Consider the following 26,881-nt stretch of genomic DNA (forward strand, 5'->3'; position numbering starts at 1 on the left):
TGACCTTGATTGTTTAACCATTTGGTCAATAAAGAAACAGCAATGTCAAATGTTGGGCGTGTGTTGTTTGTTAAATCAGACTCTCTTTATTAATTATTATGACTTAGATAAAGATAAGATCACATGTTAGGAGCCATTCATGCAGAAATCCACATCATTCCGAAGGGCTGTTTACAAAAGTTTTTCTCCCAACTGTATGTGAGAGAAAAGAAGAGACGCTCACTGAGTAAGGTGGGGTTGTAGCTTTGCAAATCAAAAGGACATTTGTACGCTCAAAATGGGACAGGAGCACCCCAGATGGTACTCAAACCCACAATCCCTGGCTTAGGAGGCCAGTGTCTTAGCCATTAGGCCACTGCGCCACACTGGGTGAGGTCGATCATGCTGATGAAGAGCCAGTTTTTTTTCCTTTGCTTTTTCAAAGGGATCCCCAAAATTAGGGAAGTTAGGCAGCAGAAGGTTTACTGTGACCTGAGAAGGACCGGCATCCAATCACGGTGGTACATACACACACGCTCTCACTCATCTGAGCTACACGGCTACCAAGATGATCTCAGTTGCGCCGAGCTGGTACGGAACATATTGAACTCATCGACGGCGAATTGTCTCTCAGACAGGCTTTTCACCTCTGAGCTCCCTGACTGACAGTAATCAGCTAGGTAGTGAAACAGTCAGCTGCTTCTAAGCCTTAAACAGCTGCATCTTGGCGCTTCCACAGAGAGATGATTTGAAAGCCAAACATCGCCCATTGGGAACACCTTACTATCACTAGTTTAAGAGACTCTTAAGGTCTTGCAGAGGTGCCTGTCTAATAGCATGCGCTTTGCAAGCTATAGGTGTTTAGGCTGAGGCAGAATGCCTGTTAACAAAATGTTTTTCTAAAGGGGCCTCGCACTCTTTTCCAAGCAATGGTCACCATCCCCACCGAGTGTCACAATGTAGTCATGTCCTAGGACATCACCTGTTAGTCTCCATTTGTCTGCCACCAACACTTTAGGTTAAGGGGTCACAACCGCACCCCAAAGACCAGAGGAGCCGTTGGCGTTCTGGCGGCGCAGATTGGGCTGAAGGTGGGGCGCTTGAATCTCGCTGTTGGAGGCCGTCTGAAACTGACCCAAGCCTTTCCCTTGAATTAAATGTAAATAAATAAATGAACCCCAGATGCACATGGAATCAATCACGTGTTTCCTTTGAGCCGTTTCAAAGACTGCTCCAGAGTTTACCTTGCACAGATGCGCAAAGATTAATGATGGGGGTGCACGCTTCCAGGCGCCTTACAACTGTAGGGACTGATTAGAGACAATTCGTAGCGTGTGTTCGTTTCCATATACGCCCCGTGTTGCAATGGTAGGATGAAGTCAAATACGGCTTGGACGCGTAACGGCATTCTATCCAACTGCAGGACTTGAGGGTTTTTTGTGCTTTGTTCTGTTTTCGTTGACATCGCATTCGTAAGAGCGTCAAAAAAAGGCAATTCCAGCATCTAACACGAATAAAAGGGCTATTGAAACTGCAGGGCTGCGCAGCTTCTAAAATCCTTGCACACAATTCTCCGTTATTGTTACTTCCTTCTTTCTGTCTAACAAAGTTCCCTTTTCCTGACCGGACGGGGAGACTTTATCATTCCAACTTGAAGCCAGCCTTAAGTCCTCTGAGGCGCATTTGTCTGCTAGCATGCATTTTGTGAAAGTTTTTTTTGTTGTTGTTAAACGGAAAGCGACTTTGAAAAAGGTTTCCGCCGCTGCCCGGCACTCTATGTTAGACTGCATCAAAAAGGCGGCGGCGGCCGAGTGGTTAGGGCGATGGATTAGAAAGCCATCGGGGTCTCCCTGCGAAGCTTCGAGTCCTGCCGCTTACGGTGTCGTCGTGTGTCTGCGCAACAAAGGAAAAGCACCTGTTTTGCTTTTCCCGCAACTTTTAAAACGCGAATGATCTGGATTTCTACATGATTGGCTCTTAAAATGTGATCTGATCTTCATCTGACGCATAATAATAAATAAAGACAGTCTTGTTTAACAAACAACACACACAACATTTTACATTGTCAATTCAGTTCAAATCAATGTATTTCTATATAGCACCTTTCACAACAAGGTTGTCTCAAGGCACGTAACAATGCAAGTTGTTAAGAGCCTTGTGTCTAATATGGAACAAGTAATAGGTTTATTCCATGCTGAAAAAAAGAAGAAAGAGAACACAACGTTTCGGCCGTGGAGCCTTCTTCAGGTGTGTCTAATATGCCACTTAGGTTACGTGCTGTCTCTTTGAGGCAAATGTTTAAATCCTCTGAGTTAAGTGCTGAAGTTATAGTAGTCCTATCAGTATTGTTGCCTCCGATCAACAGATCCTCAGTTTTCTCAGAGTTGAGTAACAAAAAGTTTTCACACATCCAAGTCTTTCCTTCATTAATGCATTTAACTAAAGTGATAATAGAAAAGTTGTCGTTTGGTGTGAACAAAATATTTATTTGAGTGTCATCAGCATATGAATGAAAGTTCATATTATTTTTTCGTATTATCCTACCTAGCAGCAGCATGTAGAGAGAGAGAGCAATATTGGCCCCGGCACTGATCCGTCTGGTACCCCAAATTGAACTGGTGACGTTGATGAAGCAGTACAATTATTAGATATTTGAACATAATGAAAACGATGAGTAAAATGTGAAGTAAACCACTGAAGGACGGTTCCAGATAAGCCAACCTCAAACTCAAGCCTGTGTAACAAAACAGAGAGGTCAACCGTGTCAAAGGCAGCTCTAAGATCTAGAAGCACAAGCACTGTTGCATTCCCCACATCAGTAGCTAAGAGAATATCATTTACGACTCTCGTTAATGCAGTTTCAGAAAGCAGACTGAAATTTCTCAAGTATATTATTTGAATCCAGATACGATTGACATTGGGCAACAACTATTCTCTCAAAACTTTTAGATTGAAATGGGACCTTTGAGACAGGCCTGTAGTTGTTAAGAACTTGTGGATCCAAATTTGACTTCTTAAGGAGCGGTCTAACAACCGCTACCTTAAATTGATCAGGTACAACGCCTGACGCAAGCGATGCATTCATTATACTAATTATAGGTCCTGCCAGTCCTTCAGGGGAATCTTTGACTAGCTGAGTGGGGATGGGATCTAGCGAACAGGTGGTTGACTTTGTCTTACGTCTGTGCTCATGAGTCCACCATAAGAAGAAATCTGAACAGGAGTGGTGATCATGCGAGGTCACCACGGAGGAAACTACTGCTCTCCCCCCCAAAAAAACCACCACTGCCCCTCTCAAGTTTGCTAAAGACCACATGGATGTTCCACAGCAACTCCTGGAACAATGTTCTGTGGACAGACGTGACAAAAGTTGAACTTGTTGGTAAATGTGCACAGCATTATGTTTGGAGATAACAAAACTCTGCATACCAACTCCAAAACCTCATCCCACCTGGGAAGCATGGCGGATGCTGAGGTTTGTTGGATGTTGAGGTTTTTGTCAATAAAGGAGGTTCCACTAGCTCCTTAATATAAGGGTTCACGTACTTTTTCCATCAATGACCTTGATTGTTTAAACCATTTGGTCAATAAAGAAACAGCAATGTCAAATGTTGGGCGTGTGTTGTTTGTGAAATCAGACTCTCTTTATTAATTATTATGACTTAGATAAAGATAAGATCACATGTTAGGAGCCATTCATGCAGAAATCCACATCATTCCGAAGGGCTGTTTACAAAAGTTTTTCTCCCAACTGAGAGAAAAGCAGAGACGCTCACTGAGTAAGGTGGGGTTGCAGCTTCACAAATCACAAGGACATTTGTACACTCAAAAAGGGACAGGAGCACCCCAGATGGGACTCAAACCCACAATCCCTGGCTTAGGAAGCCAGTGCCTTATCCATTAGGCCACTGGGGCACACTGAGTGGGGTCGATCACGCTGATGAAGAGCCAGTTTTTTTTTTCCTTTGCTTTTTCAAAGGGATCCCCAAAATTAGGGAAGTTAGACAGCAGAAGGTTTACTGTGACCTGAGAAGGACCGGCATCCAATCACGGTGGTACACACACACACGCTCTCACTCATCTGAGTTACACGGCTACCAAGATGATCTCAGGTGCGCCGAGCTGGTACGGAACATATTGAACTGATCGACGGCGAATTGTCTCTCAGACAGGCTTTTCACCTCTGAGCTCCCTGACTAACAGTGATCAGCTAGGTAGTGAAACAGTCAGCTGCTTCTAAACCTTAAACAGTTGCATCTCGGCGCTTCCACGGAGAGATGATTTGAAAGCCGAACATCGCCCATTGGGAACACCTTACTATCACTAGTTTAAGAGACTCTTAAGGTCTTGCAGAGGTGCCTGTCTAATAGCATGCGCTTTGCAAGCTATAGGTGTTTAGGCTGAGGCAGAATGCCTGTTAACAAAATGTTTTTCTAAAGGGGCCTCGCACTCTTTTCCAAGCAATGGTCACCATCCCCACCGAGTGTCACAACGTAGTCATGTCCTAGGACATCACCTGTTCGTCTCCATTTGTCTGCCACCAACACTTTAGGTTACAGGGTCACAACCGCACCCCGGAGAGCAGAGGAGCCGTTGTCGTTCTGGCGGCGCAGATTGGGCTGAAGGTGGGGCGCTTGAATCTCGCTGTTGGAGGCCGTCTGAAACTGACCCAAGCCTTTCCCTTGAATTAAATGTAAATAAATAAATGAACCCCAGATGCACATGGAATCAATCACGTGTTTCCTTTGAGCCGTTTCAAAGACTGCTCCAGAGTTTACCTTGCACAGATGCGCAAAGATTAATGATGGGGGTGCACGCTTCCAGGCGCCTTACAACTGTAGGGACTGATTAGAGACAATTCGTAGCGTGTGTTCGTTTCCATATACGCCCCGTGTTGCAATGGTAGGATGAAGTCAAATACGGCTTGGACGCGTAACGGCATTCTATCCAACTGCAGGACTTGAGGGTTTTTTGTGCTTTGTTCTGTTTTCGTTGACATCGCATTCGTAAGAGCGTCAAAAAAAGGCAATTCCAGCATCTAACACGAATAAAAGGGCTATTGAAACTGCAGGGCTGCGCAGCTTCTAAAATCCTTGCACACAATTCTCCGTTATTGTTACTTCCTTCTTTCTGTCTAACAAAGTTCCCTTTTCCTGACCGGACGGGGAGACTTTATCATTCCAACTTGAAGCCAGCCTTGTCCTCTGAGGCGCATTTGTCTGCTAGCATGCATTTTGTGAAAGTTTTTTTTGTTGTTGTTAAACGGAAAGCGACTTTGAAAAAGGTTTCCGCCGCTGCCCGGCACTCTATGTTAGACTGCATCAAAAAGGCAGTGGCGGCGGCGGTGGCCGAGTGGTTAGGGCGATGGACTAGAAAGCCATCGGGGTCTCCCTGCGAAGCTTCGAGTCCTGCCGCCTACGGTGTCGTCGTGTGTCTGCGCAACAAAGGAAAAGCACCTGTTTTGCTTTTCCCGCAACTTTTAAAACGCGAATGATCTGGATTTCTACATGATTGGCTCTTAAAATGTGATCTGATCTTCATCTGACGCATAATAATAAATAAAGACAGTCTTGTTTAACAAACAACACACACAACATTTTACATTGTCAATTCAGTTCAAATCAATGTATTTCTATATAGCACCTTTCACAACAAGGTTGTCTCAAGGCACTTAACAATGCAAGTTGTTAAGAGCCTTGTGTCTAATATGCCACTTAGGTTACGTGCTGTCTCTTTGAGGCAAATGTTTAAATCCTCTGAGTTAAGTGCTGAAGTTATAGTAGTCCTATCAGTATTGTTGCCTCCGATCAACAGATCCTCAGTTCTCTCAGAGTTGAGTAACAAAAAGTTTTCACACATCCAAGTCTTTCCTTCATTAATGCATTTAACTAAAGTGATAATAGAAAAGTTGTCGTTTGGTGTGAACAAAATGTTTATTTGAGTGTCATCAGCATATGAATGAAAGTTCATATTATTTTTTCGTATTATCCTACCTAGCAGCAGCATGTAGAGAGAGAGAGCAATATTGGCCCCGGCACTGATCCGTCTGGTACCCCAAATTGAACTGGTGACGTTGATGAAGCAGTACAATTATTAGATATTTGAACATAATGAAAACGATGAGTAAAATGTGAAGTAAACCACTGAAGGACGGTTCCAGATAAGCCAACCTCAAACTCAAGCCTGTGTAACAAAACAGAGAGGTCAACCGTGTCAAAGGCAGCTCTAAGATCTAGAAGCACAAGCACTGTTGCATTCCCCACATCAGTAGCTAAGAGAATATCATTTACGACTCTCGTTAATGCAGTTTCAGAAAGCAGACTGAAATTTCTCAAGTATATTATTTGAATCCAGATACGATTGACATTGGGCAACAACTATTCTCTCAAAACTTTTAGATTGAAATGGGACCTTTGAGACAGGCCTGTAGTTGTTAAGAACTTGTGGATCCAAATTTGACTTCTTAAGGAGCGGTCTAACAACCGCTACCTTAAATTGATCAGGTACAACGCCTGACGCAAGCGATGCATTCATCATACTAATTATAGGTCCTGCCAGTCCTTCGAGGGAATCTTTGACTAGCTGAGTGGGGATGGGATCTAGCGAACAGGTGGTTGACTTTGTCTTACGTCTGTGTCCATGAGTCCACCATAAGAAGAAATCTGAACAGGAGCGGTGATCATGCGAGGTCACCACGGAGGAAACCACTGCTCTCCCCCCAAAAAAAACCACCACTGCCCCTCTCAAGTTTGCTAAAGACCACATGGATGTTCCACAGCAACTCCTGGAACAATGTTCTGTGGACAGACATGACAAAAGTTGAACTTGTTGGTAAATGTGCACAGCGTTATGTTTGGAGATAACAAAACACTGCATACCAACTCCAAAACCTCATCCCACCTGGGAAACATGGCGGAGGCTGTACGGCTTGCAATCATCGAGGGACCGATGAATTCCAAGATGTATCAGGAAATTCTACAGCAGAATGTCAGGGTGTCTGCCTGTGATCTAAAACTCGAAAGAGGCTGGGTTATGCAGCATGACAAAAACAAAGGAGTACATCAACAACAGAGTGGCTGAAACAGAAGAAATTCCGTATTTTGGGATGGCCAAGTAAGAGTCCTGACCCCAATCCCATTGAAGTGCTGTGGCGTGATCTGAAGCAGGCCGTTCAGCGCAAGACATCCCAAAAATATACATGAACTGAAACAGTTTTGCATAGAGGAATAGGCCAAAATACCTCCTAACCGCTGCTCAGGTCTGACCAGCCGCTACAGAAAGTGGGGATTGAGGTTTTTGTCATAAAGGAGGTTCCACTAGCTCCTTAATATAAGGGTTCACGTACTTTTTCCATCAATGACCTTGATTGTTTAACCATTTGGTCAATAAAGAAACAGCAATGTCAAATGTTGGGCGTGTGTTGTTTGTTAAATCAGACTCTCTTTATTAATTATTATGACTTAGATAAAGATAAGATCACATGTTAGGAGCCATTCATGCAGAAATCCACATCATTCCGAAGGGCTGTTTACAAAAGTTTTTCTCCCAACTGTATGTGAGAGAAAAGAAGAGACGCTCACTGAGTAAGGTGGGGTTGTAGCTTTGCAAATCAAAAGGACATTTGTACGCTCAAAATGGGACAGGAGCACCCCAGATGGTACTCAAACCCACAATCCCTGGCTTAGGAGGCCAGTGTCTTAGCCATTAGGCCACTGCGCCACACTGGGTGAGGTCGATCATGCTGATGAAGAGCCAGTTTTTTTTCCTTTGCTTTTTCAAAGGGATCCCCAAAATTAGGGAAGTTAGGCAGCAGAAGGTTTACTGTGACCTGAGAAGGACCGGCATCCAATCACGGTGGTACATACACACACGCTCTCACTCATCTGAGCTACACGGCTACCAAGATGATCTCAGTTGCGCCGAGCTGGTACGGAACATATTGAACTCATCGACGGCGAATTGTCTCTCAGACAGGCTTTTCACCTCTGAGCTCCCTGACTGACAGTAATCAGCTAGGTAGTGAAACAGTCAGCTGCTTCTAAGCCTTAAACAGCTGCATCTCGGCGCTTCCACAGAGAGATGATTTGAAAGCCAAACATCGCCCATTGGGAACACCTTACTATCACTAGTTTAAGAGACTCTTAAGGTCTTGCAGAGGTGCCTGTCTAATAGCATGCGCTTCGCAAGCTATAGGTGTTTAGGCTGAGGCAGAATGCCTGTTAACAAAATGTTTTTCTAAAGGGGCCTCGCACTCTTTTCCAAGCAATGGTCACCATCCCCACCGAGTGTCACAATGTAGTCATGTCCTAGGACATCACCTGTTAGTCTCCATTTGTCTGCCACCAACACTTTAGGTTACGGGGTCACAACCGCACCCCAAAGACCAGAGGAGCCGTTGTCGTTCTGGCGGCGCAGATTGGGCTGAAGGTGGGGCGCTTGAATCTCGCTGTTGGAGGCCGTCTGAAACTGACCCAAGCCTTTCCCTTGAATTAAATGTAAATAAGAAATGAACCCCAGATGCATATGGAATCAATCACGTGTTTCCTTTGAGCCGTTTCAGAGACTGCTCCAGAGTTTACCTTGCACAGATGCGCAAAGATTAATGATGGGGGTGCACGCTTCCAGGCGTCTTACAACTGTAGGGACTGATTAGAGACAATTCGTAGCTTGTGCTCATTTCCCTCTATTCCCCGTGTTGCAGTGGTAGGATGACGTAAATTCCTGCTTCGACACGTAACGGCATTATAATCAAGTGCAGGAGCTGAGGGCTTTAGTTTTGTTTCGTTTTCCATGGCGTTCGTAAGCGCGCAAATCAAAGGCAATTCCTGCGTCTAACACGAATGTAAATGCTTTTGAAAGTGCAGTGTGGTGCAGCTTGTAAAATCCTTGTCCACATTTTTGGTTTGTTGATGTTTTTTCTGTCTGCCAAAGTTGCATTTTGACATCCGGACTGGGGGACTTTATCATTTGAACGTGAAGCCAGCCTTAAACCCTCTGAGGCGTGTCTGTCTGCCGGCACGAATCTTGTGAAAGGTATTTTTTTTAACGGAGAGCAACTTTAAAAAGGTTTCCGCAGCCAAATCGCAGTCCGTGTTTGATTATAGGAGGAATGCGGCGGCGGCGAGCTCGCATTTGTCGTGCTCGAGTGGTTAAGGCGATGGGCTCGAAATGCGTTGGGGCTTCCCCGCGCAGGTGCGAAACCTGCCGACTCCGGCGTCTGCCGCACGTCGCCTTGTGCCTGCGCGGCAGAGGCGAAGTGCCGCTTTTCCTTTCCTGGTACTATAACAACGCGAAATCGCTTGGACCCGCTGCCATGGAAATCAATTCTTCAGATAACTACACATTTTGCGTTCGCACCTCTGGTGCTCTACTTATGCCTTTGAAAACCTAATGAATAAAGCTGAAAGAACCGACACGATATGTAGGTGCTGGTAAAGCACGCAGTAAAGAACTGTTAACAGCAAGGGTTTCAGTGGGTTAACTGAGGAGAAGTTCGCTAATTGTTGACTTTTTATTTGGTGTTAGAAACACTCTTACTGTGCATGATGTGCAACAAATGTAGCCACAGAAATTGCATCACGCTTTCATGTATGCTATTGCAGACACCAACGTTGCCTAGATAGAAAACCGAAATAGCCGTGGGTTTGCTTGCTGGTCTGAAGGATCTCTCTTCGAATCTCTATCATTTGTCAATGGAAGTAAAAGGCGCTGCAATCTCATACGTTCAGAATCAAACCCGCAGCTATTGTTCGACTTTATTTCTTGACTAATTACAACTGAGTGTCGCATGAGCAGTTACATAAACTTGTCTGGTATATTTGAACACAAATGCCGTTCTTCAATTAAAACTAACAGTACATTGTCAGGGACATTCAGTTCTATACAAACAAGAGACAGACAAGAGAATATTTCTACCGTTCATGTGGACTACGTGTTGACTTACTGATCGGAATAATTGAAAAGTTCGGGCTCATAGCCGATGCAGTGCGTGCTAATTAGAACAGCAACGCTGAGCTCTCAGCACCGTACTGAGCCCAGGTGTTTTTCTGAAGCTCTCAGGTGCAGTTCATTTACATGAAGGAAATCTCTTACTGGGTACGATTACAATGCAGTAAGTAGCACAGACTACTTAGGGAGTAGCCCCATGCGTTTAAAAACGACCCGAGCCAGGCAGGAGTCGAACCTGCAATCTCCTGATCCGTAGTCAGACGCGTTATCCATTGCGCCACTGGCCCTGGTGTGACACTGCAGGACTGTAACCCAGTGAGATCAGCACTGCACCTAGTAAAATATTACCCCCGGTCCATTCTTTTCCAAAAGTGAGAAACACCTGTTTTCTACATTTTGTCTGTTTTAAAACCATATCTCTTTAAACCAAACCAAGAGTTTGTCTTTTGCACTGATATTCTGATTCATTTCGATTTCAAAGAAAAAAAAAACATTATCTTCCAAAGCATCATAAAATTGTCCATTCTTCCAGACTCTACTTCTCTCTTGTAGTAGTACAGCAGACCTTTCCAGGTGAGCAGATCACAGAGTCCGAAATATGCTTCCTCCATCAAGCAAAGTACCTGAACATGACTCTGTCTTCATAAAAGCGCCCCTGTAATAAAGAAATTAAATCCGAAATCAAGAGGGCAGTTGCCTACTGAAGTTCAAGAAGTCATCAATTTTAACCCAGCAACACATTAAAGGCTGCATCTATACAAGTACGATTCTAGAAATGCTCACCAGATTACGTTTTAAGAAGGAACTGTGCCTCAGGTTCCGCCGAGATCTTAACTCGGATGGCAGGATTCAGAGTCCGGAGTGTGGACTGATGGCGCACGGAGGGTCCATATACTGTGGATCCCTCAGTGATCTTCCGCGTGTTCAAACCGCCAGCGTGTGACTCCCCTGTCCCTGTGACCTCATTGCTCTGCTCTCGCCTCTGTGCAGCTGAGCCCGACTCATGGTAAAGTGGAAAAAAATATGCCCTCATCGTGGGATTTACTCTGGATCGAGGATAGATGTCACTTTTTTATCGTTGAACAGGATGTATGTGATGTGGCGACTAGGTTCAATATTGTATCCTTTTAAAAGATTAAGGACTGGGGTGAGCGTGATTTACCACCCTTTCAGCTAAGAACCCGACATGAGCACCGTTTAAGCTGCATAGACTCGGTCGTTTAACTCTTCTCCATTAGCAGGGTTAAGGTTAAAGAAAAAAAACATTGCTGACTTCTTTTTTTTTGCCAGCCGCTAGCGCTGATTAGCAATGTTTGTATTTCATGTTTTGCAAGTTCCATCCATTTTAAGAAAAACAAGTCGCGTTAAAGACAGGAAATGAATACTTGCATTTAATTAAGTCTAGCCGTAGGCGGTTGTCTGTAAGGACCAGTTCTGTTCGAGAAGACAGAACAAAGAAGGCACCACTGGGATTCGGACTCAGGATCTCCTGTTTAAGAGACAAGCGCTTTAACCAACTAAGCAACGGCGCCCCGGTAGTGTTGTCCTTTTGCAGCCACTTGGACACACCACTCAGACACATCTGCATTCGGTGTGTGCTCCGCCTGCTCGCTGAGCAAGTTGCCACCTTTACATACAATAGCAACATCGACACCAAGAGAAAGGATGACAAATGGCTTTTATCTGGAACTTTTCATGTCCAAGGAGCTCAATGTGCTTTCTGTGTACAACAGGGCCACTGAACTCCACAATGGCCACTGAACCACAGCAGTGGCTTGCTGGCTTGACATCTCCCAAGGAAAATGTTGAAATCGCATGTGGAACAGGAAAAGGACCCTTGAGTACGAGGGAAAAAAAAAGAAAAAGATCATCTGGAGCGCGCCAACCCATGTCTGGACAGCCCAGTTTCATCGACGAGGTGGCCGAGTGGTTAAGGCGATGGACTGCTAATCCATTGTGCTCTGCACGCATGGGTTCGAATCCCCTCCTCGTCGCTCTCTACGTTTGACGTTGGCTCTCCTTCTGTTTGCTCCAGTACTAGAGCCTTACATTTTCTAGCGGTGGCTGAACATGGTATAGTAGGCTAACGTTGGTATCGAGCAGTGGTAGTAACAGTATTTACGTGCCGCTGCTGCCAAGTGGCTCTGGGTTGAGACCGCGTTTTCACTTACTTGCAGCACAAACGGAGAAAGCGATTTTTGACAGTCTCTCGAGAGACTGCGCTAGGTGTTTAGGGATAGACTTTGTCAGTTCCCCCTGGGATGATGGCCTCTCAAATAGTTTGTGATTCCTCTAGACGTTTATACAGTAGAAGCCTGCTTCGTGGCTTAAATCCAAGCTAAGGAAACGAGTTAGAGGTCTGATGCAGAACTGCGAATTCAATGAAGGGGAACACTACAGTACATTGCACTGTATGTGTGAGGAAAGCTGCCCCCTTCTGTTCCTTGTCGACCGAACAGAGGACTGTAAAGGATACCGCCAAGAAACTTTAGGATGCTGGTTGGAATCCAGCTCCAAAGAAGCCCCTTTGGGTGTTATGTAATCAAAAAGTAAGAACAGAGAATCTCCCTTTGATCAAAAGCGCAACAGAACTGTTTTCCGTGGAGCAGGTTTCAGACCCGTAGACCTGTTTTATTTGTAGGGCAGGGCGCATTCCCAAACGCGAATCTCCTGTTTTAGAAATGCTTTGGGCGGCGTGAAGTGAAAATAAGAAGTGGGCTCCAGATGCACATGGAAGCAATCAAGTGTTTCATCCGAGCTGTTTCAAAGACTGCTCAACAGCTTTCCTTTTACAGAGGCCCAACGATTAATGATGGGGGTGCACCCTTCAATGTGCCTTACGACTCTAGGGAGTGATTGAGACGATTCGTAGCCTGTGTTCATTTCCCTCTATTCCCCATGTTGCAGTGGTAAGATGACGTAAATTCCTGCTTCGACACGTAACGGCGTTATAATCAAGTACAGGAGCTGAGGGCTTTTGTTTTGTTTCGTTTTCTATGGCGTTCGTAAGCGCGCAAAACAAAGACAATTCCTGCGTCTAACACGAATGTAAATGCTTTTGAAAGTGCAGTGTGGTGCAGCTTGTAAAATCCTTGTCCACATTTGTGGTTTGTTGATGTTTTTTCTGTCTGCCAAAGTTGCATTTTGACATCCGGACGGGGAGACTTTATCATTTGAACGTGAAGCCAGCCTTAAACCCTCTGAGGCGTGTCTGTCTGCCGGCATGTATCTTGTGAAAGGTTTTTTTTTTAACAGAGAGCGACTTTAAAAAGGTTTCCGCAGCCACCTCGCACTCCGTGTTAGATTATAGGAGGAATGCGGCGGCGGCGAGCTCGCTGTAGTCGTGGCCGAGTAGTTAAGGCGATGGATTTGAAATCCATTGGGGACTCCCCGCTCAGGTTCGAATCCTGCCGACTACGGCGTCTGCCGCACGTCACCTTGTGCCTGTGCGGCAAAGGCGAAGTGCCGCTTCTCCTTTCCTGGTACTATAAAAATGCTACATCGCTTGGTCCTGCTTCCATGGAAAGCAGTTCTTCAGGTAATTCTACTCTCTTACCAAAGCTGTTAGGTTCCTTTCCGTGGTGAGATGGGTTGTCATGCAACGCTGCCACATAGTGCCGACAGACAAGTGTGTTGCGGGAGAAGAGAAAAGTGTTTGAAGATTTAAGAGTGTCTTAGGTGGAGCCAAAATCAAGTGTCACAAATGCAAGTGGGAAGATTTCCAATGTTTAATATGGTCAAAATAAGCGGAAGTTACCAGCTGGTCCGGCACAGTCTGCCATGCTTTTGTCATATACTGTAAAGTGGTGTGGAACTGGGTGTCGAACTGGAGCCTCACCATTTGCATATGTGAGGCTCCAGTTATACATCGAGTGTCACATTAAATGACAAAAATGAAGAGAGTTAAAGCACCTGGAGAGGTTTTCTTACAACTTTTGAGCTGACACAGTTTTGGAAAATGTTTCCTTCACGGTGCACTGAACAACATAGGCAGCCAAGAGTCTCCAAAACAAAACAGAATGGACAGATAGGAGAAAATTCCCACTCGTCCTGAAGTTCCCAAAATCCAGCACTGAGCGTAAACAAAGTGTCTAAGTAGCGTGGGAATGCTAACCCTAACCCTAGCTGGAGTTTGAGCAATCCGGCACTGAGCGTAAGAAGATGAGTCAAAGTAACGTCTAATCGGATTAGTTTCCTTAGAGCTGGTTCAGAGTTTGCTCAAGAGTTTACCTTTCACAGATGCGCAAAGAAGAATGTTGGGGGTGCACGCTTCAAGGCGCCTTACAGCTGTAGGGAGTGATTCGAGATGATTCGTGGCGTGTGCTCGTTCCCATATACCGTACGACCCGGGGTGCAGTGCTAGGATGACGTACAATACCGCTTGGGCACGTAACGGCGTTATATGCAAGTGCAGGACGTGAGGGTTTTCGTTTGTTCGTTTTGTTTTGCTCTGCTTTGCTTTGTTTTGCTTTCCATCGCGTTGGTAAGAGCGTAAATAAAAAGGCGATTCCTGTGTCTACCACTAATGTAAGAGCTATTTCAAGTGCGACGTGGTGCGGCTTTTCAAATGCTTGTGGGCATTTCTCTGTTGTTGATTCTTTTTTTGTGTGTAACAAAGTGGCATTTTCATGTCCGGACGGGGAGACTTTATCATTCCGACATGAAGCCACCCTTAAGTCCTCTGAGGTGTGTCTGTCTGCAAGGCTTGTATTTTGGAAATGTTTTTTTGAAACGGAGAACGACTTTGAAATAGGCTTCCGCCGGCGCCTCGCGATCCAGGTAAGATTGTAGCAAGAACGCAGCGGCAGTGAGGCTTGCTGTAGTCGTGGCTGAGTGGTTAAGGCGATGGACTAGAAATCCATTGGGGTCTCCCCGCACAGGTTCCAATCCTGCCGACTACGTTGTCCGCTTTCAGTCGGTGTGTTTCGGCACAAGCAAAGAAGCGCGCCTCTTTGCTGTTCCTGGTGGTTTTAAAACGCCCAATCGCTTGTACCCGCTGCCTTAGAAATAAGTTCTTCAGCGTCCGCAAATGGCATTTTGCAGCTGGAAGCAGATGTCGACGCGTTTTGCACAGAGCACCAAAAAAGCGTCTTTTTTGAAGGCCCAGGCACTGAGCATTGGTGGTTCAGTGGTAGAATTCTCGCCTGCCACGCGGGAGGCTCGGGTTCGATTCCCGGCCAATGCAGTGGCTTTTGCAGCGAGCGGCTCCATCACTTGCATCCCCTTGCAACTCGCAACTGAAAACCCACTGAAGCTAAGCAGGTGTGAGCCAGGTCAGTACCTGGATGAGGATGAGCTACAGGGAAAAACAAAGCTTCCAGCTGGAAGCGGTGTTAATGGTGCCGGCGGGGGGGCGCTCACCCTGAGGTCTGTGCGGGTCCCAATGCCCCAGTATAGTGACGGAGATGCTGTGTTGTAAAAGGGCGCTGTCTTTTGGATGAGATGTAAAACCGAGGTCACAGCGCTCTGTGGTCATTCAAAATGACCACCAAAACCTTTGACAAAAGCTCTTGGTAATTGATGGTCTTCAATAATGCTTCTCCTTTAGGTACATTTTAAATCAGCTGAAAAATGCTGTGAAATGGGGGGGCACTTCAGGCCAGTGTAGGATTTGGGTTACAAGAACCATGAAACTGCACGAGAAAGCCCGTACACTGATTACACGGCTTTCTATTCAAAGGAGGACAAAAGAAATTCCCTGAGTTTGATTTTTTGCAGCACAGAGAGGAGCACTGTCGTGAGGCTGGTTAGCTCAGTTGGTTAGAGCGTGGTGCTAATAACGCCAAGGTCGCGGGTTTGAGCCCTGTACGGGCCAGGTCTAGGTCCAGGTCCCTGTTTGTGAAACAGGCAAATGACTGTCTCAGGGGCCCATTCCTCATTCTCAAGACACATGTATGCAGTATGTACACCGTGCATTGAGCAATAGGGACTGAATACACCACAGGTAAGGTTAGAAGTCATTCTGAGGTGCCACATGTGAGGGATACAGCTAGGCATCCGAAATGTAGGGTTTGAGACCCTTCAGGAGTACTGCATCCTTTGAGACAGACCTGTGCATGTTAAACAAATGATCATTTCTTTTGGCATTAGGGACTAAATATACTAAACATATGATGCTAAAATGTTATTTTCACATATATTAATGTAATAAATGATTGCTTATGCTTTATAAACAAATCTAATTAAAATAAAAGCTTACGTTTTGTATTTATCTTGTACCATAGAACATGATTTGCTTTGTATTTCAAGCCCACAAAGTGTCCAAATGTTCTATGATCATTTCTTTCAGCATTAGGGACTAAATATACCAAACGTATGATGCTAAAATCCTGAAAAAAGGATGTGCTCCATCTCGTCAGTAGATTGGATTCCAAAACTGATTTGGGTCAATATACATTACCTTTGAAATTAAAGTACAGTCTACTGTAGGGAACCATCAACTTAGAAAGCATTGGCCTTCCCTGGGGGTCAGGTAGGTGCAAAAGATAAACCTTTATCCTATCTTTATCTTAAGATAAGTGGCCAAGCAGTATTTTTCCAAGTTTCACCAAGCACATCATGTTGCCATAGTAGACAAAGTTCTATAAAATGTTAAATAACTTTTAAAAAAAGCATCTTGGTCTTACAGTACTGTACAAGGTGAATTAAACTGTCCCTGGTAATAAAAAGTAATTAGAAGCATCTCAGAAACTTTATCTCTAGAAACATTAGCTGTTTTATATCATGTAATTTAGTGTGATGTTGTCAGAATTCAAGGACATTATCACACACAGAAATTGGTTCAGTTAAATCTAAAAAACACAGCTAAACATGGGTTTAAATGTAACAGAAGTCTTACCTCTTGTCAAAAGATTTAATTCAAGAAGCGATGTAATAAATGATTGCTTATGCTTTATAAAGAAATCTAATTAAAATAAAAGCTTAAGTTTTGTATTTATCTTGTACCATAGAACATGATTTTCTTTGTATTTGAAGCCCACAAAGTGTCCAAATGATGCACTACATGATATAAGGAAGATTATCACATGCATATCGGTATTATCTTTCTTATGAAAATGCATTCCTTTCATTACCTTTTACTTTTTAAAATGAACTCAAATTGTGTATAATGTAATAATTTAAGTAGAATAGATTCAGGTAGGAAATATAGAGTCATGATGTTTATGGCTGACATCATTTCACATGGGTGAATTTTAAGCTAAGAAATAAAAACATTTACAATGAAGATACCATTGCTTAATTTTAAATGCCTTTAAAAAATAAATACCTCCTGAGAATAATTTGCCACTCCCAGATCCTTGGTAAGGTACTGTTTGAATCCAATCAGGAGAGGAGCATCCAGGGAGTGCTTTCTATAGAGTCCAGCTTGGGCCACTCTCTTCCGGCCTGCTGATACTTTTTAACTACTCAGGGCCTGTAAGGATATAAAACACCGGTTTAAACATTTTATACCTATAAGACAAATTAGAATTTTAGTAAAAAATAGATACATCTGAAAAATAAAAAGTCTTACTGCTGATAGAGTTCTTCAGAGCTCACATCTTCCCCTTCCTTATCCGCTTCTGTTTCAGTTTCTAGAGCAGCCTCTGGCATCTCTTCCTCCTGGACTGCGGCTTCTTGCTCAGGGCCGCTGGAATGCAGGTAGATTCTTTTCAACATGCTTTTACATAATATGTTGTAACAATGATTTCAAAAAGAAACTACAGAAGCCTTACAGATTAAAAATATCTCACCTTGCCAATGTGTCTTCAGGCTTCCCATGTACAAAAAGGCCCAAGGACTCTAGCAGTCTTACAACCACTATCCTGTTTGCCTCACCAGACACGATCTCTATTCTGTGGTAATCCACGATGACCCCGTTCTTCAGGTGATTCATCATGTCCTCCCTCGCCTGTTGAGAGGCCATCCTGATCTTTTCTGCCGTGGCGTGCTTCATACACGCCCTCTTCAAGTGAGCAGGAAGCTGATCAAGAGTATTCAGGCACATCTTGCACACCAGGGGAATCCTCGCGGGTTTCCTTTGAAAATAAATAATACCATCTGTGTATAGAAACAAGCTAAGACTGATTTCTTAAATTATCCTTAATTTTCTCTCTCATAGTTTGAGCATAATGATTTTATTGCATTTATATAAGAATTGCTCATTGCTCCTAAATAAATAATGGTTTCATAAAAAAGTGAACACTTACTTGGTCTCAGTCACAGACTTTCCAATAGAAGCCATTGTGGAGTTCAGCAACTGCAGGTCCTAGAAGTGGGGAAGGAATTTTAAAAGAGAAATTGAATTACAATACAGAAGGAATGGCTGAGGGATCACTGAAATATATATATACAAATTCCAAAGACTGAGTCCATATAGAAACAACTACCTTTCATTTTCAGTATAAGAAAAAAAAAACATTATCTTCCAAAGCATCATAAAATCGTCCCTTCTTCCAGACTCTACTTCTCTCTTGTAGTAGTATAGCAGACCTTTCCAGGTGAGCAGATCACAGAGTCCGAAATGAGCTTCCTCCATCAAGCAAAGTACCTGAACATGACTCTGTCTTCATAAAAGCGCCCCTGTAATAAAGAAATTAAATCCGAAATCAAGAGGGCAGTTGCCTACTGAAATACAAGAAGTCATCAATTTTAACCTAGCAACACATTAAAGGCTGCATCTATACAAGTACGATTCTAGAAATGCTCACCAGATTACGTTTTAAGAAGGAACTGCGCCTCAGGTTCCGCCGAGATCTTAACTCGGATGGCAGGATTCAGAGTCCGGAGTGCGGACTGATGGCGCACGGAGAGTCCATATACTGTGGATCCCTCAGTGATCTTCCGCGTATTCAAACCGCCAGCGTGTGACTCCCCTGTCCCCGTGACCTCATTGCTCTGCTCTCTCCTCTGTGCAGCTGAGCCCGACTCACGGTAAAATGGAAAAAAATATGCCCTCGACGTGAGATTTATTCTGGAGCGAGCCAGTGTTGCGCATAGCTGCCTTCAAAGCAGTTAACCCAGGTTCGATTCCCGGCCAATGCAGTTACGAATGTTTTCAAATGCTGTCATGAGCCTTGGATTGTGACTAGCAAAGCGAAGCCTTTTGAAAGAGCTAAAGCACTGCAAAACGGAATTGAAGGAGAATCTTACAGGGGATTCTGAGCAGTGTCTGCATACATGCAGTCAGATAAAGGTGCTGAAAGCTTGAGCTACTCTCAATGTCATGCTGCCCTTCCCCGGAGTAAATCTGTTACATTGAAAGAATGCTTCTGGCAGGTTCAAAAAGAGACCCTTGTTAATTGGAGAAATCAATGATTTCGAATGAATTCTGTATGCGTTAAAAGACAGCTATACACAGAAAACATGCAGGACACTGCTCATGATGTTTCCCGAGCAGAAACACAGTGCGTTTTTCCAAGCCATTTGACAAAGCCCACCCACTGAAAACTGCAGCAGATCGTGTAAAGACGTTCAACTTTGTAACTACTGCACGCAGAGGAAGCAGAATAAATTCCTCTTTTCAAACTGTCAAAGGTTTGCTTTGCGAACGCTGCAGGACATCGCACAATCTCTTTTGAATGGGGACAAACGATTTCTTATGGGGCGCAGTAAGTACAGACGTTTAAAATGCTCCACTCATGCCGACGATGCAGCATGAAGAAGCGCAACCTAACGTTTGACAGACATAAAGCTGAAAGAGCTAAAGAGCGTTTCTGTTGACACGTAACAAGTTCGTTTCTTTCTACCATGATATCACCGTGACCAAATCTGTCTTTAAACACCTTGCTCAGTCTCTGACGAGACTGTCAAAAATTGCTTTCGCCGATTGTATTGCAAACCGGCGGAAGCGGGGTATTGGGAAAAGTTTTCAACTAGCAATAATCACGCAATAATCACGCCTCGGCTAAACCTCACAGGCTACGATACTGCCACTGCGCAAAGCTGACGGTTGCCAGGCAACCGCGGGGATCCTATGGAAATCGTTATCGATCGTCTCATGGCATGTCGTTGCTATAACGCTTCATATTTGTCGTCTTCTTCTTCTTCTAGCTTGAGGTTTTGAAGAATTTCATGACAGACAAGGGCTCCGTTGGGAACAAAGGGCGTTGTGAGAAAACCGTTGCTTATTTTCAGCAGCAGAAATACAACCCTTTAAATACAAGATGACAGAACAATGACGAAGGGCATGCCGGGAGGAACTCATGCACTACAGAGGAAAGGGGGCGGGCACGTACAGTTCACATTCAAGCCACAAGTACTCCTCTTGGATGTTGCACAAACAAATCCTAACGTCTTGAAAGCATTGCAGCATGTTTGTGTCCCACTTCCCGTGGCTGCGGGACGACTGACACGAACGGACAAACACAATCTGTGGCGTTTAGCGTGACATAGTCTTGCAGGCATCGTGCTGTCTCACTGCAATACTATACCGCTGGAGGAAACAGTCCATCTGGCCATGAAACTCATTTGAACGTCTAGCTACAGCAACTAACAATATCATGATTTATTCAGGATGTGTGGAATCAGCACGTCCCGGAGACAGCTTCCGAAATCGTGAGCATTCTCTGGTGGTAGGGGCGTTCAAGATGGCGCTCAGGTGGGAGGTAAAGTTTAGTGGTTGGGGAGTTTTTTTGAGTTTTTCATGACCTGAATGTTAATTTTTGCTTTTTTTGACTACAGAAAAATAAGGACTTAACACTAGTTGTTTAAACTTCAGTTATAATTGAAAGAAAAAAAAACGATTTTTTTTTAGGTTTAAAAAGTCCGATATGAGTAACACTGGGAAAAGAAAAGAGAGTGCTGGGTCTTCGAAGGAGAACGCTAAGATACCTCAATCGTATATGTACAGATGCAGCCATTCAAAATGGGTGAGGTATTTCGCGGCATACCCCGGTGGGCGTGTCACAGTATCACGCAGTATCACGCGGTATCACGTGTGTCACGTGTGTCACGTGACTAACTATCCGGCGTCGCCTTGTAAAACCGCCAGGGGGAGCTTAACCTCTCATGTACAGCATTTGAGCCTTTAATTTGGAACTGTGTATTACAGCATGTTAATCATCAGTCATTAAAATGTTGGTATATATTATGAAAGCAAGATTGCTCAGTTGGACAGAAGTACACAACCTACCTTTATCAGAAATATTTATGCATCAAAGCCTTTACTGAAGATATTACTAATAGTATTAATAATGGATGACTTTGGACAAGCTGTATACTCAAAGTATAATTTCTTTAGCACATTTGTACAAGCACTTGGAATCTGTCCAAGCCATACTTTGTCAGGCATTTTGTTTTACTTCAACGGGGCATAAAAACTTCCTTGCTTTTAACAGGGCGTTTCATAATTTCTAGCTACGAAAATGATTTAAAATGCGACACCTATCATTCAACTAGAGCTTAAAATATCACAAGGAAAAATACACACCGGTATTCCATTTCTCCCTAAACATTGTAAGCTTCGAAGTCTTTAACTAACGTGAAACCGGAGTCAACAAGCATACTTTTAGAATTTGATTAAAAGGGAATATAATATGGAATCGCATATCTCAATAATTTAATAACGGTATGATTATATCCGTGTACTGCGGCAGAGCTATGTAGGGCTGTTTCGCCTGCCTGATCATGTGAGCTCCCTTGTAGCCTACTGGTCTAGGTGCGTGACCACCAGCTGGTAGGTTGGGTGTTCGAATCCAGCTGGTACTGGACTTTTCATTTTCATTTTTATTTATTTATTTTTTAATCGCGTAACATAAACATATTACCGTATGCAAACTGTACTGTATACAGTATGTATATGTATATTTAATGTCTTAACTGTGCCCGTTTAATTGAATTTAAAAAACATATTTAACACGAACATTAAGCTGCTTACATCTTCCGCCTGAGAACAGTCACCCGTTGCTACCCAACGCAGAATGGTGATTGGCTGACACCATCTGACACCCCTCTGATTGGAGAAAAAAGACGTGCTGGTGTGCTATACCAGGAAGAGGATTTCTTTCCATTCAAAACGTGTATTTTAAAAGTTTAAGAAGTAAAAACCTTACAGCGTACACAGATTTCTAAACTGATCAGGATCGTTATCTTTGTCTTATGCATAATAATGTTCACCGCTCTGTCCAGCAAATTAATAATAAACTTTATTTTATATAGCGTTTTAAACGAATAAGAAATTAGATTGCTCATAAACCTAATCACTTGCTTTTTCTTTTTATTTAGGCTCAGATTTCAACTATAGATCGTATTATTAATAACCATAATAACAACCAACCAACAAAAACAACCATATAAACATAATGGTGGTGCTGGACCTTCCAGTTTTATTTATTTATTTTTTAATCGCGTAACATAAACATATTACCGTATGCAAACTGTACTGTATACAATCTTAACTGTGCCCGTTTAAGTATTGAATATTCATATCTAATTTTACCACTGAAGGGAAATCTTAACATAAACATACAGTATATGGCTGGTCTCGGTACTTTAAAGAAAAAAATACGCACCAGTATTCCATTTCTCCCTAAACATTGTAAGCTTCGAATGAAACCACTAAATAAAGACATAAATATAGAAATCTTAAGATTTGTTTTATTTAATGTTGGTAGCAGGATGAACTGTCAGAGTGTATATTTTGTCGCAAAGTTGCTACAAGATGTTAACAGTGAAAAAGGTATTTAGAAATGAGTTATTTCAAGATGAAAAAGAAAACATACACGAAACATGGTTTCATTACGACCAGAATCGTTCTTGAGATATTTTTAACTTGATTTACAGTATTTGAGAGGTATGTCTTAACACCGATACTACAGTGCTTAAGTACTGCTCACGTATATGTTTCTAGGTTTATATTATGCATTTCATACGGTCAAATTACTTTTGAGCAACTAATAAGAAGCGCGAAACGGTATGCGTTTTACTTTCGTTTTGTGCTGGGACCCGTGGATTGATTAGAGATATCAAGTACATACAAGTCATTTTTTAAATGTTGTAGTTCGTCTTGAAAAAATGTTACGAGTACATCATCTATCAACAATTACACAGGTTCTGTTTCCATATTGCGGATTTTGGTTAGGTACAGTATTATCAAATCCACTGGCGCTGTGTGTTACTTTACTGAGTCCCAATCTGTGATTGAAACCTGTAAAACCGGTTTAATTCGTCACAGCCAGCACTCTTCAGGTGTGAGGGTCTTCTGAATGAAATGCTAAAATGTTTGTGTATATTCTAATGGTAGTGGGGGCAGGGTGTGTGGGAACAGGTTTGTTCTTCACACCTGAAACATTTTCTCTGAAAGGATTTTCTTCGAAGTTTAACCGATCTTGTTACAGCATGTTACAGTTTACTATTATTAACCATATTCATTTTAAGTGCTTAATGTAAAATCTTGTAAAAATATATTTTCATTGTTCAAATATACATTAATATACATTAAGTCTGACTATCATATAATAAGTTAAATACAAAACTAAAGAAAAAATAGGGTTAAATATAATTCAAAATATTTTGCTAACAATGTTAACTGTTTATGAATAATAAAATGTATTAACTAAGGAGTAGGATGGCACAGTTGTTAGTATGTTTTTTGTTTTGTTTCTTTTTCATAAATACAACAGTAGTACCTGATGTCTCAGTGGCTTTCAAAATTAAATTATGCATGCAAACCTGTGAACTAGAAAGATAACTAAGATTTTAATACTAATTAAATGACCGCGGGCACTTCCCACCCCCCCCCCTACATTCTCAAAGTAGAACAGACTAACCTTCTAATGAAAGACGGTCCACCCCCCACGGACAGTAAAAGTGCCCACAGGCACTTAAACTTAATATGGTCAGTAACGGTAAACAGTAACATGGTAAGAAGGAGCACGTACAAACGTTTTCGAAATAACCACATGTAAGACTCTGATCCTAAAAATGTTTAGGGAGAAAGTGGAATACTGGTGTGCTTCCAGAAGAATCAGTATGGCTCAGAGATTAAATAAAACTTCACAGACATTAACGAAGAGCATAACGCGTGTACTGTATACACTGCAAGTACAACCCAACTCTCTGCAGGAGTGCTGGCTGTGACGAATTGAACCGGTTTCACGGGTATTTTCAAAGTAGGAGGCGAGATTTCCAGCGAAAGACACCCCCCCCCCCCCTCAAAAACCCAGTAAATACAGTACTTACTAGTTAAAGGCTAGGCTCTCGACTACGGCGAAAGGAACCCTTCTTTCATTAGAAGACAATGAACATATTTTAGCCCTGAATGAATTAATAGCAAACATGGTTTACATAAAAGACATTTTTCCAAGAAAGTTTAGCCTTTGTCACTAATGAAACCACTAAATAAAGACATAAATAGAAAAATCTTAAGATTTTTAAAATACATGACTTTGCTAAAATTTATTTGAAAATAAAAACAATTACAACCGCCAGGGGAGAGAGAGAACAGGGGAGGGATGTTGGTTTTGCATAAGGGGCGGGGCTATGGAAAGTAGGTATGTTTGGGAATGTGTAGTTACATGTTCTGGCTGTTTGTGAATTATCGTTGTTGAGTATGGAGTGTTGAGGTATTGATTTTGTGTAATGCTTTATGTTGAAAATTGAGGTGGATTTTGTTTATGATAAACAGGATAAACTGGGATGGGAGGAAGGTTTGGTTTTGCATAAGGGGCGGGATTATGATAATTGGATGACTTTGCGAGTGTAAAATGGTTTGATTATTTGATTTTGTATTGTGGTTGTTATCTATGTTTTTGGTTGGTATTATGTTTATATGGTTGTTTTTGTTGGTTGGTTGTTATTATGGTTATTAATAATACGATCTATAGTTGAAATCTGAGCCTAAATAAAAAGAAAAAGCAAGTGATTAGGTTTATGAGCAATCTAATTACTTATTCGTTTAAAAAGCTATATAAAATAAAGTTTATTATTAATTTGCTGGACAGAGCGGTGAACATTATTATGCATGAGACAAAGATAACGATCCTGATCAGTTTAGAAATCTGTGTACGCTGTAAGGTTTTTACTTCTTAAACTTTTAAAATACACGTTTTGAATGGAAAGAATCCTCTTCCTGGTATAGCACACCAGCACGTCTTTTTTCTCCAATCAGAGGGGTGTCAGATGGTGTCAGCCAATCACCATTCTGCGTTGGGTAGCAACGGGTGACTGTTCTCAGGCGGAAGATGTAAGCAGCTTAATGTTCGTGTTAAATATGTTTTTTAAATTCAATTAAACGGGCACAGTTAAGACATTAAATATACATATACATACTGTATACAGTACAGTTTGCATACGGTAATATGTTTATGTTACGCGATTAAAAAATAAATAAATAAAAATGAGAAGTCCAGTACCAGCTGGATTCGAACACCCAACCTACCAGCTGGTGGTCACGCACCTAGACCAGTAGGCTACAAGGGAGCTCACATGATCAGGCAGGCGAAACAGCCCTACATAGCTCTGCCGCAGTACACGGATATAATCATACCGTTATTAAATTATTGAGATACGCGATTCCATATTATATTCCCTTTTAATCAAATTCTAAAAGTATGCTTGTTGACTCCGGTATCACGTTAGTTAAAGACTTCGAAGCTTACAATGTTTAGGGAGAAATGGAATACTGGTGCGTATTTTTTTCTTTAAAGTACCAAGACCAGCCATATACTGTATGTTTACGTTCCAAAATTAATATCGTTTATGGCCTTCACACGCGTTACAGTATGCTCCTATTCTTTTTATGCTCAGCTACTAAGATTTCCCTTCAGTGGTAAAATTCAATATCTACAACGGGCACAGTAAAGACGTTTACAGTACAGTAAGTCTTTCTACGACAGACCAACGGACCACGAGTGCCCCTGTCGGTCAACCAATCACGCACCGCGGTATCGCGTGTCATCTTACCTGCGGTATCTGTACTGCGGTGTCTTTACCGCGCACTTTGAATGGCTGCATCTGTATAGCACTACAAAAAAATCGATGGCAACTAAAGGGAAAAGTGAAGCAGCTGCAGGGGCAGCAAGAGGGCGGAGGCGCCGCGCGCCCGGCCGAAGTGTTGGACCGGTGCGCTTTACGTGCTGAAATAAACACGCGACAGCCCCGAAATGTTTCCAGAGTGCTGTGCACTGAAGACTTGCCTGGTGCTCCTCCGTGCAGATTCTTTGTCCTCCTCCAGTGCGGGACGAGCCAACACAAGGGAGCGCATTCGCCAACATCCAGGCACGCAATGCGATTTGGAAAGCAGCTCCTTTCCAAAGAGTTGCACACGAACGATCCTTCAGTCCCGCTCGGGGGGCACGGAACCCCCGCCACACACAGCTTCAAGTAGCGAGTCAGGCGCCGGGGCTTTCGCTTACGGCCACACCACCCTGAACACGCCCGATCTCATCTGATCTCGGAAGCTAAGCAGCATCGGGCCTGGTTAGTACTTGGATGGGAGACTGCCTGGGAATACCAGGTGCTGTAAGCTTTTGCTCTCCCGGCCAGCAGGGGTCGCCGTTGGTGCCGTAGGCTTTGGGAGGAAAACCTGCAGGATGGAAAGGTGATCTATAGCCTCATCTCTAGAGATGTTTTGTTGCTGTGGCATGTGTGTGACCCATATTCAAAAAAAAAAACCCGTCTGTAAAACGAATATCGAAGCTGCCTCTAAATCTGCAAATGAAGATGAGTCGATAAACCACTCGTTTTTCGTATAACTAGACATATATTCATTTGTTACCGATTTCATTCATTGAGCACGGATACAATAGAGGTACAGCCATTCACTGTTTGACATGTCTGCACTGGTACAGAACCGAGCAATCAGAAAACGGGTGAAACTGTCTTTAGACTCAGCATACAGTACCGAGGCCCCCCATGACCAAATAAAGGCTAACCTCGATAATCAGCCTAAAGAACGCAGACTACAGCAAAACGACTGACTTTGAAAAGGGAATGAACGTCCGGAAGGAGTAGTGGAACTAGCTTGAGATGCTTC

General features: G+C 43.0%; 6 non-coding genes and 1 pseudogene across 6 annotated transcripts; 4 read left to right on the forward strand and 3 right to left on the reverse strand.

Moving 5' to 3' along the window:
- Positions 1 to 3,821: 3,821 nt before the first annotated feature.
- Positions 3,822 to 3,894, reverse strand: trnar-ccu (transfer RNA arginine (anticodon CCU)). Its single transcript has one exon. It is a non-coding gene; the product is annotated as a tRNA-Arg (tRNA).
- A 6,247-nt stretch (positions 3,895 to 10,141) lies between these two features.
- trnar-acg (transfer RNA arginine (anticodon ACG)) lies at positions 10,142 to 10,214 on the reverse strand. Its single transcript has one exon. It is a non-coding gene; the product is annotated as a tRNA-Arg (tRNA).
- Positions 10,215 to 11,839: 1,625 nt separating this feature from the next.
- Positions 11,840 to 11,921, forward strand: trnas-gcu (transfer RNA serine (anticodon GCU)). The gene has a single exon. It is a non-coding gene; the product is annotated as a tRNA-Ser (tRNA).
- Positions 11,922 to 13,264: 1,343 nt separating this feature from the next.
- On the forward strand, positions 13,265 to 13,346 carry trnas-uga (transfer RNA serine (anticodon UGA)). Its single transcript has one exon. It is a non-coding gene; the product is annotated as a tRNA-Ser (tRNA).
- Positions 13,347 to 15,041: 1,695 nt separating this feature from the next.
- Positions 15,042 to 15,112, forward strand: trnag-gcc (transfer RNA glycine (anticodon GCC)). The gene has a single exon. It is a non-coding gene; the product is annotated as a tRNA-Gly (tRNA).
- Positions 15,113 to 19,700: 4,588 nt separating this feature from the next.
- On the reverse strand, positions 19,701 to 19,853 carry LOC148643069 (U4 spliceosomal RNA; annotated as a pseudogene).
- Positions 19,854 to 26,255: 6,402 nt separating this feature from the next.
- Positions 26,256 to 26,374, forward strand: LOC148643070 (5S ribosomal RNA). The gene has a single exon (XR_015929208.1). It is a non-coding gene; the product is annotated as a 5S ribosomal RNA (ribosomal RNA).
- The last annotated feature ends 507 nt before the right edge of the window (positions 26,375 to 26,881 follow it).

This window comes from Lepisosteus platostomus, chromosome 22 (genome assembly GCF_059453375.1).
Source record: "Lepisosteus platostomus isolate fLepPlt1 chromosome 22, fLepPlt1.hap1, whole genome shotgun sequence".
In the NCBI taxonomy this organism is placed as follows: domain Eukaryota; kingdom Metazoa; phylum Chordata; class Actinopteri; order Semionotiformes; family Lepisosteidae; genus Lepisosteus; species Lepisosteus platostomus.